We start from the raw sequence: 14,126 nt of genomic DNA, 5'->3' as shown, positions 1-14,126 counted from the left end.
TTTCCTTCTAAGCAAGTAACAGGCCCCAACTAATGGTCATTGAAATTTCTAAAGCTCAAATACTGACTTCACTTTTTGTTTAATTTTTTTTTTTTAAGATTTTATTTATTTACTCATGAGACACACAGAGAGAGGCAGAGACATAGGCAGAGGGAGAAGCAGGGTGCCTGCAGGGAACCTGATAGGAGACTCAATCCCGGGACCTCAGGATCACCCCCTGAGCCAAAGGTAGATGCTCAACCACTGACCCATCCGGTGCCCCTAACTTCACTTTTTAAAATTCTAATAAGCATGTGTGCCCATGACGGCCTCTTTGCTTCTGAGCTCTGAAGTTGAGAGATTGCAGGGGGCTTGTGGGGCCCTTATTTCTGCCCTGGTTGGTGTGCTGAGGCACCCAGGCTCTGCCTCCAGGTGCCTTCTCAAACTGCCCTTTGTTGCATGGGGCAGTGCTCCACAGAGGATGTGGTTGGGTGGAGGGTAAGGAGTGGGAGAAGGTACCCAGGAATGGGGACTTGAGAAAACAAGATAGGTGGGCCTCAGCTGAGTGGATATTCCTGCATATACCGGGGTCGTGGGTACAGATGCTTTAAGAGACTTTTGTGACCTCTACACAGAGGCACCCACATTCCTGGCATGGAGGATGGAGAGCAGGGGGACAGGGGAGGGAGCTGGGAGCCCGCCAAGGCTACTGAGACCATTCTGTGAGGGCGAGGTGGGACCAGGGTAGTACCAGTGGAAGTGGTGAGAGGTGGTTGAGTTCAGGAAATATTAGGCTTCCTCCAGATAGTAGAGCCTGGAACACTTCTTTGGAAATGTGACTGATCCTGGGTCTGGTAGAAGGAGCAGAGACCTAGGAACTTAAGGCCCAATCCCACCACTAAGCCTCTGTGTGACCTTGACACTTGACAAGTCACTTACCCTCACTGGGGATTATTTGTCAAGTTGGCCCAGCCTTGCCTAATTGTCAGGAAGCTGTAAAGCTGGAGTTGAGGCGGGGATGGGCTTCCGGAAGGCAGGCACACTGGGTTCCTGAGACATCACCGTCCAGACTCAGCCTCAGGCTAACCCAGCTTCATACCTTCAAGGCTTGGGGTCTCAAAGACCCAAGGTACTGAGCACCAGTGACTCAGGACCTCAGCTAGGCTGTCACTCCTGGTACTCTCTGAGCATCCCACAGCCCAAGCTTACTACTCAAACTTACCACTCAAAGGCATTTCTTTAATCAGAAATATTGCTCAATTATGATCTGAATGGTCCAATTCATAGATCAGAGGTGAGGCAGAAAGGAAAAGAACAGTCAACAGGCCCCAGGAGCCCTGGCTCAGCTCTGCTCAACCTGTTCTTCCCTCACGGAAGCACCTCCAGCCTCAGTTTCCCCTCTTGAGGCCCTGCTGTGGGCCAGGCTGACCTCTGAAGGCATGTTGCTGAGATTCTAATGGGGAGAGTTTAGACCTACGAGGTAACCAAAGCCCTACAATGTGCAGAGCCTGGCTGCCCACGGGGACTGCAGATCAGATCACCCCCCCCCACACACACACACACACACTAAGACAGATACCAGTCCAGGGTAAGGAACAATTTTCAAAACCCTGTGCTAGCCAGAGTATTGGCAAGCTTCCAGGTAGGCCTGTGTGTTGTGGCCGCGAGGGAAATTCAAGTAGGAGGGGATCTGAGTGGCATAGTCCATAAGGGGCTGAGAATTGGGATTCTAGGTCTGAATCCCTTATCTTCTGGGGTGTAACCTTGGGCAAGGCTCTCAACCTCTCCAAGCCGCTGGTTCCCCATTGGTACAAGAAGGGCAATAATCTAGATTGGTCTAGAGATCTCAAAGCGCCCTTTCAGCTTTGATAGTTTCTGTTCTACTTTCCTGGGTCACGTGATTGTGTGCACTCCCTGCTGGGACAGAGTTTTTTCCAGGACAGAGACTTCAGTTTTTCTTTCCCATCACGTGTGGGATCCCCTGCCCAGTGGGTCCTTAACCCCTATGTTGACTGCCCCTCGAATGCACCATAAAGCCTGGGACTCTAGATCGCTGGGGAGACCAGATATTCCTGAGCACTTTCAAAGTGTCCTGGTCAGGATGATACATCAGAAACATCCACCGTGGGTGGTAGGACCCACCCACAGCTCACCTTTGAAGGCCCAAAGAAGGCTAGACTCCAGTGTCATCCTGAATGGGGAAGGGAAATTGAGAGTAATGCCAGATTCCATGGTGACTCATGGGGCACCCATCCCCCAACACACCTGTGGGCCCTGACCTGCCCGTGCAAAGCCTTTTCCAGAAATACCAGCTGTGACCGGCCTAGGCACATGGCAGCTTCCCACCTTGATAGTATCTATAAACTTCCTTATCCAAACTTGATAAGCACTCCTCTTTCCTTGGGCATGGTTCCTTAGGCTCCAGAGATTAAATGAAATCCCAAGTTAATTTTTTTTAAATATTTTATTTATCTATTCATGAGACACACACACACACAGAGAGAGAGAGAGAGAGAGAGAGGCAGAGACACAGGCAGAGGGAGAAGCAGGCTCCATGCTGGGAACCTGACGTGGGACTCAATCCCGGGTCTCCAGGATCAGGCCCTGGGCTGAAGGGCCTCAAATTAATTTTTTAGCAGATTCAGGGCACCTGGGTGGCTCAGTGGTTGAGCATCTGCCTTCGGCTCAAATCATAGTCCCGGAGTCCCAGGATCGAGTCCCACATCGGGCTCCCTGCTGGGAGCCTGTCTTGCCCTCTGCCTGTGTCTCTGCCTATTTCTGTGTCTCTCATGAATAAATAAATAAAATCTTTAAAAAAATTTTTTTAGCAGATTAGATCCAAGGCAAAGGCCAAAGCCCTGGAAAAAGAACTGTCCCGGGAGTCAGGAAACTAGGGTTCTGCCTCTAGCTGAACAAGTGACCTTACTTGTTCCTCTGGACCTCAGTTTCTCCTTCTGTACAAGAAGACCATTGCCCTAGGGGGATCTCTGAGGAATTGTAAATTCTCTCTTAACTGGTTTTGGTGCCTTGGGGCAAGTTCTCCTCAGCCTGCAGTGTGCTTGATACAAGCAACCTCTGCCACCGCCTGTCCCCCTCCCAGCCCCCTGCTCCCCCACCCTTCCCTCGTCCAAGGCTCTACTGAGCCTTTTGCTGATGGCCAGAAGCCAGAAACCCAAGGGAATCATAGTTTTGATTGTCTCTCATTTTCTGGAAGTGGTGACACTAGGCCAATATCTGTGGCTCAGCATATGACCCCAGGCCTGCTCGGTAGCCCAGATGCAGACAGTTTTATGAAAGTTGAGCCCTATGACCGGCTTCCTACCCAAGCATGTGACCCAGGCAGCTGCAGGCTGGGCTGACAGTGAAGTTCCTCAAGGCTGTAACCCCACGTGGGGGCCTGGAGGCCCAGGGTGAAGGTGACAAGGGCCCAGGAGGGACTGTTTGCCCGAGGAGGGTAGGAACTAACCCTTCCGGACCCCTTAAGTGAGGCCTCACTTAAAGTGAGTGAAGGTCCCTTCCTTTTCTATAGTTCTCAGGAGATGAGGTTTTTATAAAGCTGTAGAGGAAAAAGATTTTTACTCCTGTTGCAGGATTTCTTCTCCTTAAGTGACAGTGGCTCTTGGTCACGCCACTTGGAAGAATGAAGAGGTGGACCAGACGAAGGGTGATGGGCAGCAGAGCAATGTTTATTGAGCAATAGTACAAAGCTCCCGAGGAGGGAGGGGACCCGAGAGGGTTGCCACGGGAGTTTCTAAGTCTAGGGGTTTTTTGGGCTTTTGCTGGTGGGCTGTTTTCATCTGATTAACCCTCCAGGTGCATGTCGCCCAATCGGGTTTTTGTCATCTGCCTAAGGCGTGGGAAAGAGTGGAGGGCTTCTTCCAGGGTGGTCTAAAATCCTTTAAAGGGTGGTTTCCGGGACACCTGGGTGGCTCAACAGTTTAGCGCCTGCCTTCACCCCAGGGCATGATCCTCAAGTCTCCGGATCGAGTCCCACGTCGGGCTCCCTGCATGGAGCCTGCTTCTCCCTCTGCCTGTGTCTCTGCCTCTCTCTCTCTCTCTTTCTGAATCTCTCATGAATAAATAAATTAAAAAAATATATTTTTTAAAAAAGGGTGGTTTCCCCTTGGGGTGGGGGGCTTGAACTTGCCTGCCTTTCTTCTGACTATCCTTCATCACTTTTTTGTGCCTTTCCACATTTTCTCGACTACCAACTGTGAAGGTATACTGCTTTGGTAATCAGGGAAGAAAGCCCATTATTATTTTTTAGTACCATTCCTGAAGCCATCAGCACCCGCCGCTGTGCTCATTTCAGGATTTTTTCTAGGGAGCCCAGTGCTGGGTGGTGGAAAGGACTTGGGCTGGAGGGTTGGACAGACCTGGGCCGGAAGCCTGGCACCATCATTTCCTTACTGCATGTCCTTGGACAAGTCATGTAAATATTCTGCACCCCAGGTTCCTTCTAAAACAGGAATTGGGGCACCTGGGTGGCTCAGTCAGGTAAGTGACTCTTGATTTTATTTCAGGTCTTTCAGGTCATGCTCTCAGGGTTCTGAGATAGAGCCCCAGGTCAGGCTCTATACTCACTGGGAAGTCTGCTGGAGATTCTCCGTCTTCCTCTCCTCCTTCCCCACATCTCCCCTCCAATAAATATATAAATCTTAAACAAATAAAATGAGAATAATAATAGCAGTCAATCCAGGGCACCTGGGTGGCTCAGTGGTTGAGTGTCTGCCTTCACCCCAGGGCGTGATCCTCGAGTCTTGGGATCAAGTCCCACATCTGGCTCCCCGCAGGACCCTGCTTCTCCTTCTGCCTGTGTCTCTGCCTCTCTCTGTGTGTGTCTCTCATGAATAAATAAATAAAATCTTTACAAAAAAATAATAGCAATCAATCCTAATATACATTTAGCAGGTGCCAGTCACTATTCTAATCACATTACATGTATTTACTCATTTGATCCTCACAGCTCTATAAGGAAGTCACTAGCATCAGCTCCATTTTACAAATGAGGAAATGGAGCAGGGAGCTTCATTCATTATCTTGCCCAGGTCATGTGCTAGTTCATGGTGGAGCTGGGTTGAGCCCAGGCTGTCCAGCCTCAGGGCCTTGGAGGATGCCGATCTCTCAGCCTCATGGGCTTGCGGGCCAGGGAGTTAGGTGGAGTGTGCAGAGGGCTCAGAGCCCCACACATGGTAAGGTCACAGGCCCTCCTCTCACTCTTCCCAGGGTCAGAGAGAATCCATGTGAATGTTTAGTCTCACGGGGATTTCCTACTACCGGGGGAGCACTGGTCTGAGCCACCTCATCACTGCAGGGGTCAGGGCCTGAATGGGGCCTGGACAGCCTGCACCCCAGCCCCTCACTGTTCCAGTGGTGATGGAAACAGCACAGCCAGGGAGGTGCAGCGCCTTGCCCAAGGTCCTGCAGCTCAGTCATGATGAAGGGGAAGCAGGAACCAGGGCTCCTGACCTCTATCATGGTGCTTTCTCTGGGCCACAGCTTTCTAGGCCAGGAAAAGCCACTTGGGGAAGCAGGGAGTAAGCTCCCAGCATCTTGAGTCTGGCTTTAGTCAGATACCCTCTTACCACCTACTGGGCTGGCTGGGATGGGGGGTGGGGGGAGCTGCGGGAGCACCTGCCATCTGTAGACAGACCAGAGGAAGCACGAAAGCATGCTCATCACTCATCAGCAGCTGGAAGGGGAGGGCTGGTGACAGTGGACTAGGGCACCTCTCCTTCCCTGGGCATTGACATCCCCAGCTACTCCAGCCACTGCAGGCCTCTAACCCTGCCACCAGCACAGGGGTGAGGTGACCATGGTGATGGGGCTGTGGAGTGGTTACATCTGGGGGGAGGGGATCGAAAATTGTGGGACAGATACTGGACTATCTGTAGGGGGAAGGGAGTGGAGGACAACATGCAGGCTCTGGGGTAGGTTCCCCTCTCTCTTTCCACACTTGAGGAAGCCCCTTCCTCTGACTCTTAATAAATAATAAGGAAGTAAAACCCCACACCATCCCCCACATGTAACATCCTCCTGCTCCTAGTTCTGTTTGCATTGTGCTGATGCAGGGCCAGGCCGGTTTGGGGTGCTTCCGGTTTGGGGTGCTTCACGTGCCCCATCTCATCCCATTCTCACAGCATCCCTGTCACACAACTGTACCCATTGTCCTCATTTTCTGGATAAGGACACTGTAGCTTGACAACTTGTCCAGGCTCCCACGGTTGGTACAGCAAGTGATGGAGCTGGGACTTGGACCCTGGTGTCTCTTCCCCTGGACATTTTAGGGCCAAGATTGTTTAGGCATTCTTTTTTTCCTTTTAAAGGAGAACATTTTCTAAAAAACAGCTTTAAGATATAATTCACATAGTAATGGTTATAATTCACTGGCTTGCAGTACATGCACAGAGCGACGCTCTTATCAGCACCACGAACTCTAGAACAATTTCAGGACAGCGTTACTCACCAAAGTGTTCCCACCTCTCCCTCTGTAGATTTGCTTATCCTGGACATTTTCCTATAAATGAGCCATATAATGTGTATGTTTTGTTTTTGTTTTTTTGTTTTTTTTTTTTTTTTTACTGGTTTCTTTCCCTTGGCATAATGTTTTCTAAGTTCATTCATGTCGCAGTACATTGTAGTGGACATTTGGGTCATTCCCATTTTGGGACGACTATGAATAATGCTGCATGTACAAATGTTTGTGTGGATGTAGGTTTTCAATTCCCACGGGTGTATACCTAGGATCACACAGCAATTCTATGTGTAAGCTTGCAAGGAACTTCTAACCTGTCTTCCACAGTGGCCACACCACTTTACGTTCCCACCAGCAGTGTAAGAGGATTCCGGAATTCCCCAACACTGGTTACTGTCTTTTTGATGTTATGGACACCCTAGTGAGCGTGTAGGGGCACATCATTGTGGTTTTGACAACCATTTCCTGATGACAAATGATGTGGAGACTCTTTTCTGATAACTAATGATATTGGCCACTTTTTAGAATAGTTTTAATCTTTATTTTTTTTAACATTTATTTATTTACTTTTTAGAGTGAGAAAGTGAAAAAATGGGAAGGGGAGAAGAGGGAGAGAATCTCAAGCAGACTCTTCTGCAATGAGTAGGGAGACTGATGCAAGGGCTCGATCTCATGACCCGTGAGATCAAGACCAGCGGAAATCACTAGTTGGTCACTGAATCAACTGAGCCATTCAGGTGCTCCAATCTTCTTTATTTTTTAAAAATAGACCCAAGCACCTGGCTGGTAAAGTGTGTGACTCTTGATCTCAGGGTTGTGAGTTCAAGCACCATGTTGGCTGTGGAGCCTATTTTAAAAAAGAAAAGAAGAACAACCTTTTTTTTATTTTTTTTTATTTTTTTTTAATATTTATTTATTTATGTATGATAGTCACAGAGAGAGAGAGAGAGAGGCAGAGACACAGGCAGAGGGAGAAGCAGGCTCCATGCACCGGGAGCCTGATATGGGATTCGATCCCGGGTCTCCAGGATCACGCCCTGGGCCAAAGGCAGGCGCTAAACCGCTGCGCCACCCAGGGATCCCTTTTATTTTATTTTATTTTTTTAAATAGGAAATGCCTTTATGTGGTTTCTCAATGAATTCTAAAGGAAGTTTAGTAAAAACTTTCCATTCCACCTGCCCTGAATTCCTGCAGAGATATTCTGTGCAAAAATGAAAAATATGTACAAATGTTCTTTCTTGTTTTTACACAAATGGAGTATATTAAACAACTGCTCTGTACTTCAATTTTCTGCCTTATATCATTGCATATTTCGACATTGCTTTAGTGCTGCCAGAACCACCAGAGATCCCAGCGTGTCTGCAGGACCATGAGCCTCTAATTCTCTATGAGGGCGAATCAGGCATCCCTGGCACCAGCATCCAGGAGGCCTTGTAGGATCTGATCTCTATGGCAGGGTTTTGTGTGTGTTTGTTTTATTTTGTCTTAAAGTGGGATCCCTGGGTGGCGCAGCGGTTTGGCGCCTGCCTTTGGCCCAGGGCGCGATCCTGGAGACCCAGGATCGAGTCTCACGTCGGGCTCCCGGGGCATGGAGCCTGCTTCTCCGGGGCATGGAGCCTGCTTCTCCCTCTGCCTGTGTCTCTGCCTCTCTCTCTCTCTCTCTCTCTCTGTGACTATCATAAAAATAATAAAAAAAAATTTATATTTTGTCTTAAAGTGATAGACTTCCTTTGTTAGAGCAGTCTTCGGTTTATAGAAACTTGAGCTGATAATAGAGTTCCCATATGGCGCTTCCCTTCCCTCCCACTTCCCCATTATTACTGTCTTGCATTAGTGTGCATTACTTTGTTACAATGAATGAACAGATATGGATACACTATTATTAACTAAAGCCCAGAGCTTACATCAGCTTCACTCTCTGTGGTGGGGTCTTAACCCACACAGGATGTCAGGCATCCCCATCACAATATACAGAATCCTTTCACTGCCCTCAAAATCCTCTGTGCTCTGTCGGTTATTCCCCACCCTCCCAGCCACCACTAACCCTTCTACTGTTGCTCTAGTTTTGTGAGGCAGAGCCTTTTTTTTTTTTTTTTTTTAAGATTTTATTTACTTGAGAGAGAGTTTGGGTATGAGTAGCGGGGAGGGGCCCAGGAAGAGGAAGAAGCAGATTCCCTGCTGAGCAGAGAGCCTGACTTGACTCAGGGCATGATCCCAGGTCCCCAGGATCATGACCTGAGCTGAAGGCAGACGTGCAATCCACTGAGCCACCCAGGTGCCCCTAGGTAACAGAGCTTTGAAGGGGAAGCCCACCCTGTTCAAGTCCTGCTCCCAGCACCAGGGAGGGGGCTAGAGCCCACTGAAAGGAAGGCTGGGGTAGGGGGTCCTTTGAGAAATGTCAATGACGGAACTGAAACAATTTAGTAATGAGACTGATGTCCTTTATTCAAGAGAAAACAGTGCACGGATTGGGCACATATAGGGCCTTGCAAGCAGGGGAACATTCTTATGGAGGGACTTGGGCGGGGGGCAAGAGCAGGTTTTCTAACATTAAAAGGGATAAAGAGAGAAACAGGGCATGATTGGCTGGGTGGTTGGGATTTCTTTCAAAAGCTGGAAGATCCTGTTTCCTAGGATAAAGAATGCTAGCTAAAGTGGAGTTGGAGGCCCGTGACTGGTGCGTGATTCCCTGACAGGTGTTTGCCCTAAGTGCAGGCTGATTTAGGTTTAGATTTGTGACTCAGGCGTCCATTTTGTGTGTTGTAGTGTAAATATGGACTAACTTTATCAGAACTGACCTTGGAGAGTCCCTGAAGGAGTCAGGCACTGCTCGGGTTCCCTTGGTGAAGGATTCGGGTCTCAAATTTAAAAGCGTCTTTACAAAGCATACCTTTGTGATCCTTGGTAGAAAGGAAGGGGGAAGAGATTGCTCAGAAATCGCCAGCCTCTGAGTCTCCACCCGGACTGCCAACTCTCGAGGACAGAAAAACCTCTGTGCTGTCATCTACCCAGTCCTGGCCATGAATATGGATTAGTTGAACTTGTGGTTGAAGAGGCAAATTTGACCTTGAAACAGGCTTATGCCTCCCAGAGTCACAACAATTCCTTCTGGGGGCACAGCTTTTTCCAACTGGCTGCACAGCATCATGATCTTGAGGTTATGGTTGTCCAAGGGGCTTGGTCTACCTGGCCAAGTGAGAAGTTTCATTGTTTCAGGGCCTGGAGTTGATGAGGCTCACGAGCAAACTCATGAGTCTGATACATAAACTAGACCAACAGTCTTTGCCTTGAGAAATAGCCCTGTTACCTGAATGGGATCATCTGCCCAGCCAGGCAGCGCATTCTCCTGTGCCATCAGGCCGGTCAGGCAAGTTACCGAGTCTGCTCGGGGCGTGTGGCATCTGAACATGGAAGGGTGGTTGTTTGATGGTGTTGGGCCCTGACACCTGACAGCCCTGCTGCTTCTCTGTAGTTGGTGTCTGTCTGCCCTGGACACGAAGTTGAGTGTCCTAGTTGAGGCACTCCGGGCAATTCCGGGCATGAGTGAAGACAGTGTGGTGTAGACTTCAGCCCCAAACTTTCCTGGGCGTGAATCCTGGTTCTGCTGGGATTAGGGATATCCTAGGCAAATCAGCCTCCTGAGACTCAGTGTCTCTGTCTGTAAAATGGGCATAATTATTTCTTGATTTAAGGATTTGAGATCATGTATGTAGAGTGATCAGTAGAGAACCTGTTGTATAATAGGCGGTCAATTAATGCCAGCTGTTGTTGTTACTGCTGTTATTCTTTGATGCCAGTTTGCCTTTTTTTTTTTTTTAAGATTTTATTTATTTATTCATGAAAGACAGACACAGGCAAAGGGAGAAGCAGGCTTCATGCAGGGAGCCCGACGTGGGACTCGATCCCGGAACCCCAAGATCACACCCCAGGCCGAAGGCAGGTGCCAAACCACTGAGCCACCTAGGGATCCCCAGTTTGCCTTTTTGATTCTTCTCTCCCTCCTCTGTTAAATTCCAAGTTCCTTAGGAAACTTCATTTTTTTTTTTTTAAGATTTTATTTACTTATTCATGAAAGACACAGAAGGAGAGAGAAGCAGGCTCCATGCTGGGAGCCCAACGTGGGACTCGATCCCGGGGCTCCAGGATCAGGCCCTGGGCTGAAGGCAGGCGCTAAACCACGGAACCAACCAGGGATCCCAGGAAACTTCATTTTTAAAAAAATATTTATTTATTTCAGAGAGAGAGAGAGAGAGAAAGAGAGCATGCATGCATGTGCAGAGGTGCAGGGCAGAGAGTCTCAAGCAGACTGCTGGCTGAGCAAGTAACTGGACTTGGGGTTTGAGCTCCTGACCCAGAGATCATGACGTGACCAAACCAAGAGTTGGATGCTCAACTGACTGTACCACCCAGCTGCCACGGGAAGCTTTACATTTAAAGATAAACCATTGTAGTCAGTTTGATGATAGCCCAGTTCTCACTCTCCCTTTCAGTTTCAGAAGCTATTCAGTCTAATCTGATCCTTGCTTTTGTTCTCTCTCCAAGCCTGGCCCAGAGCAAGGGCTGAGTGTGCTCTAGAAGCTGGAAGGGGAAAAAGATGCCTAAGGCTAGTGGAAGCAGGGATCTCCCCTGGAGGTGGAATGCAGCTGGACCTTGAAATAAAAGGGAGGCTTTTATTTTATTGAATAAAAGTGAGTGCTTGGAACAGAGAGATTAAGCTGGTAAATGGAGAGGGCTGGAATTTCAGAGAGCTGGTTCTAGTCCCAGTTCCGTTATTTACTGGCCTTGTGACTGGCTAAGTCACTTCCTCTTTGTGTTTACTGATGTTCTCATCCCGATGTTCACAGATGGATGGCAGAAGTCTGCGAACCTCCTGAAAACAATGCAAAATGTTGTGTCTGAGCATTTTTTGGCAGAGTGTTCAGGGTTCTCAGCAGATTCTCCAAAGGCTCTGACCTCACAGACTTACAGATTTCTCTTACAGTGACTCAGCACTCCCCGTGGGCTCCACTGTCCACTGCTGACTCACCAGCTGTTAGCAGCCCTCCTCTGAGCTCCCCAAGGGAGCATCTGATTGGCTGAGCCAGGCATAGGGCACCATGAGGACACCTGTGGGCAGAGTTCTGGGACCTGACCATGTCCTGGGGGCCTGCTAGCCTCCAAAATGGATTGTGCCTGGGACTGTGCTCATTGGTCCCCAGCCCAGAGGGTGGCAGGGCCTCGAGGTTCCAAATGCAACTCTGGCTTAAGGTAACATCAGGCCCCTTGCGAGCCTTTCCATTCAGCCTGTTTCCTTCCATTCAGTGTCCTCGGGCCCCTAGCATAGTGCTTAGTAAACCGTGGGTGCTCCATAAAGATATTGCTTGAATGCCACCAAGACAGCTACTTGACAAACAAAGTACAGTGGGAGCAGTGACGAAGGGAATCTCGACTGGCTCCTAAGCCCTAGGAAAGGCTTCTCTCTGCTGCATATCATTTTAGCTGGGTTATGAAAGTTAAACGAGAGTTCACTAGAGCAAACGATTTGAGGTAGGGCAGGGCCACAGAGTTGTGAAACTGTAAGGGCTGATTTAGGCTGCCAGGAAAGAGTGGGGCAGAGAGGCTGGAACCCCAGGGTGGAGAGCACCCTGGGAATTTGAGGGAATGGGGAATACAGAGATGGGGGGTGGGCAAGGCCTTGCCTTCTGAAATGTCAGAGTAGGAGGAGACATCTGACAGCCGAGAGGGTATCGTGGTGCAGTCTACAACCACATCTCTCTTTCGGGACCAAGGAAGTCAGCTCTCTGCTGCCTGGATGGCTGCCTGCTGAGGGCTCACAGCCCTGCATACATCTTCATGTGCTCAGGCTGCCTTAACAAAATGCTGCAGACTTGGGGGTGCAGGGGTCTTAAACAAAGACATTTATTTGCTCACAGTTCTGGAGGCTGGAAGTCTAAGATCCAGGTTTCCACTAATAAGGTTTTTGCTGGGGGCTCTCGTCCTGCCTTCTCACCATATCCTCACACGGTCTTTCTTCAGTGTGTGCAGGGGAGAGCGGGGGTGGGAGGGGAAGAGAGCAAACTCTGGTGTTTCTTCTTTTTTTTTTTTTTTTGTTTCTTCTTATAAGGACAATAATCCTATAGGATCAGGGCCCCACTCTTACCACCTCGTTAACCTTAATTACTTCCTTAGAGGCTCCAATTCCAAATACAGCCACACTGGGGGTTAGGCTTCAATATTGCAATACGTGAATTTGGGGGACGTGGGGAGTTGTGGATACAAACATCCAGTGCATCATAGCCCCTCTTCAGGAATTGCCCTCAGCCAAACAGAACCCCTGGCTCAAGGTTACCCCTTTCCCAGGGGCAGTATTATGTTGAGGTATAAGGGCCATTCCCCTTGCTTTAGTTGAGGATGATTCAACATGGGGTAGGCTGAGGACTCTAATGCAACTTCATGGCCCTTGGATTTCCCTATCTGCCCTGGCTTGCTGCCCTCACTGCCTCAGGAGTGCAGTCCTGAGAACATGCCCCAGTAAACTTCTGCACTCATATCTCAGCATCAGAGCATATTTCCCAGGGGATCCAACCTGAGACAGATGGCAAATAGGTCAATCCAAGAGCCAACTTTGACCAGCTGGTAAAAGCAGCTGGAGGATTGAGTTGAGAAGGTTTTGGAGGTCAAGTCCTAGTAGTGATTCTTCCATGGGTGAAGAAGTGGGCCTGGGGACCGTGGGCTGGATGTTCAGCATCCCTGCGGGGTGGTGCTGTGTCACTGATGTCAAGTGGAGGAGTTGGAGGAAGGAGAAGCAGACCAACGGTGTCAGAGGCCAAAGGAAATGAGAAGGGGGATCTTCCAGGTAGGAATTTACAATCTGCTTTCAGAAAGCCATTCAGTGGAGGGCTGGGCTGGGTTCAGGTTAGTCTGGAGGGAGAATTGGGGACATGGTGAGTGTAGGTGATTGTTTCAAAGAGTAGTGAAGGGGAGGTGAGAAAAAGTCCACAGCTAAAGTGAAAATCATGAGTGAGGAAAGACTTATTTTAGGATGGAAGAGCCTTGGGTATACTTGCAATCCAAGGGGGAAGACTCAGTGGCAAGGCAAGAGACTGAAGATATAAAAAAGGAAAGCATACTGATGGAGCAAAGTGCTAGAGGGATGACATTCAAAGTATTTAACAATTGCTAAGGTGCAAGTGGGGAATAAGAATGAGGTCACAGGAGCTGATTGGCAAAAGCAGAGGAGGGTATATATAAGGGTTAGCCTCCTACAGAGAAGAAAAGGATTGCTTCCTCAAAGAGGTAATAGAGGAAATGAGCATGAAGATAAAGTGAGGCAGGGGCTTCCTGAGTGTTGTGGGGAAGATCTAGAATGTAACAAAAACTAGAGACAACGGAAACTTAAACAAGATATGTGTGCATTTACATAAATAAAGTCTGGGGGTGGGCCACACTGAGCAAATATAATCATCAGGGATCGAGGCTCTCATCTTGTCCCTTTGTCATTCCCACCCCCTCCCTTTGTCATTCTTAACAAGGCTTTCACTTCATGATCATGAGAGAAGCTTGAGCTCCTGCTGTCGTGTCTGCAATCCAGGTAGCATGAAGAAGAAAGGAGTTTGTAGCCAGAGCTGGCATTTGGTGCAAATCAGTAGAGCTTTTTCAGTAGTGAAATTATTGAAATACTTCTCCACCAGC

The sequence above is a fragment of the Canis lupus genome, chromosome 4 (genome assembly GCF_048164855.1).
Source record: "Canis lupus baileyi chromosome 4, mCanLup2.hap1, whole genome shotgun sequence".
Taxonomy (NCBI): Eukaryota; Metazoa; Chordata; class Mammalia; order Carnivora; family Canidae; genus Canis; species Canis lupus.
The sequence above is the reverse complement of the archived record's forward strand: the minus strand, read 5'-3'. Positions refer to the sequence as shown.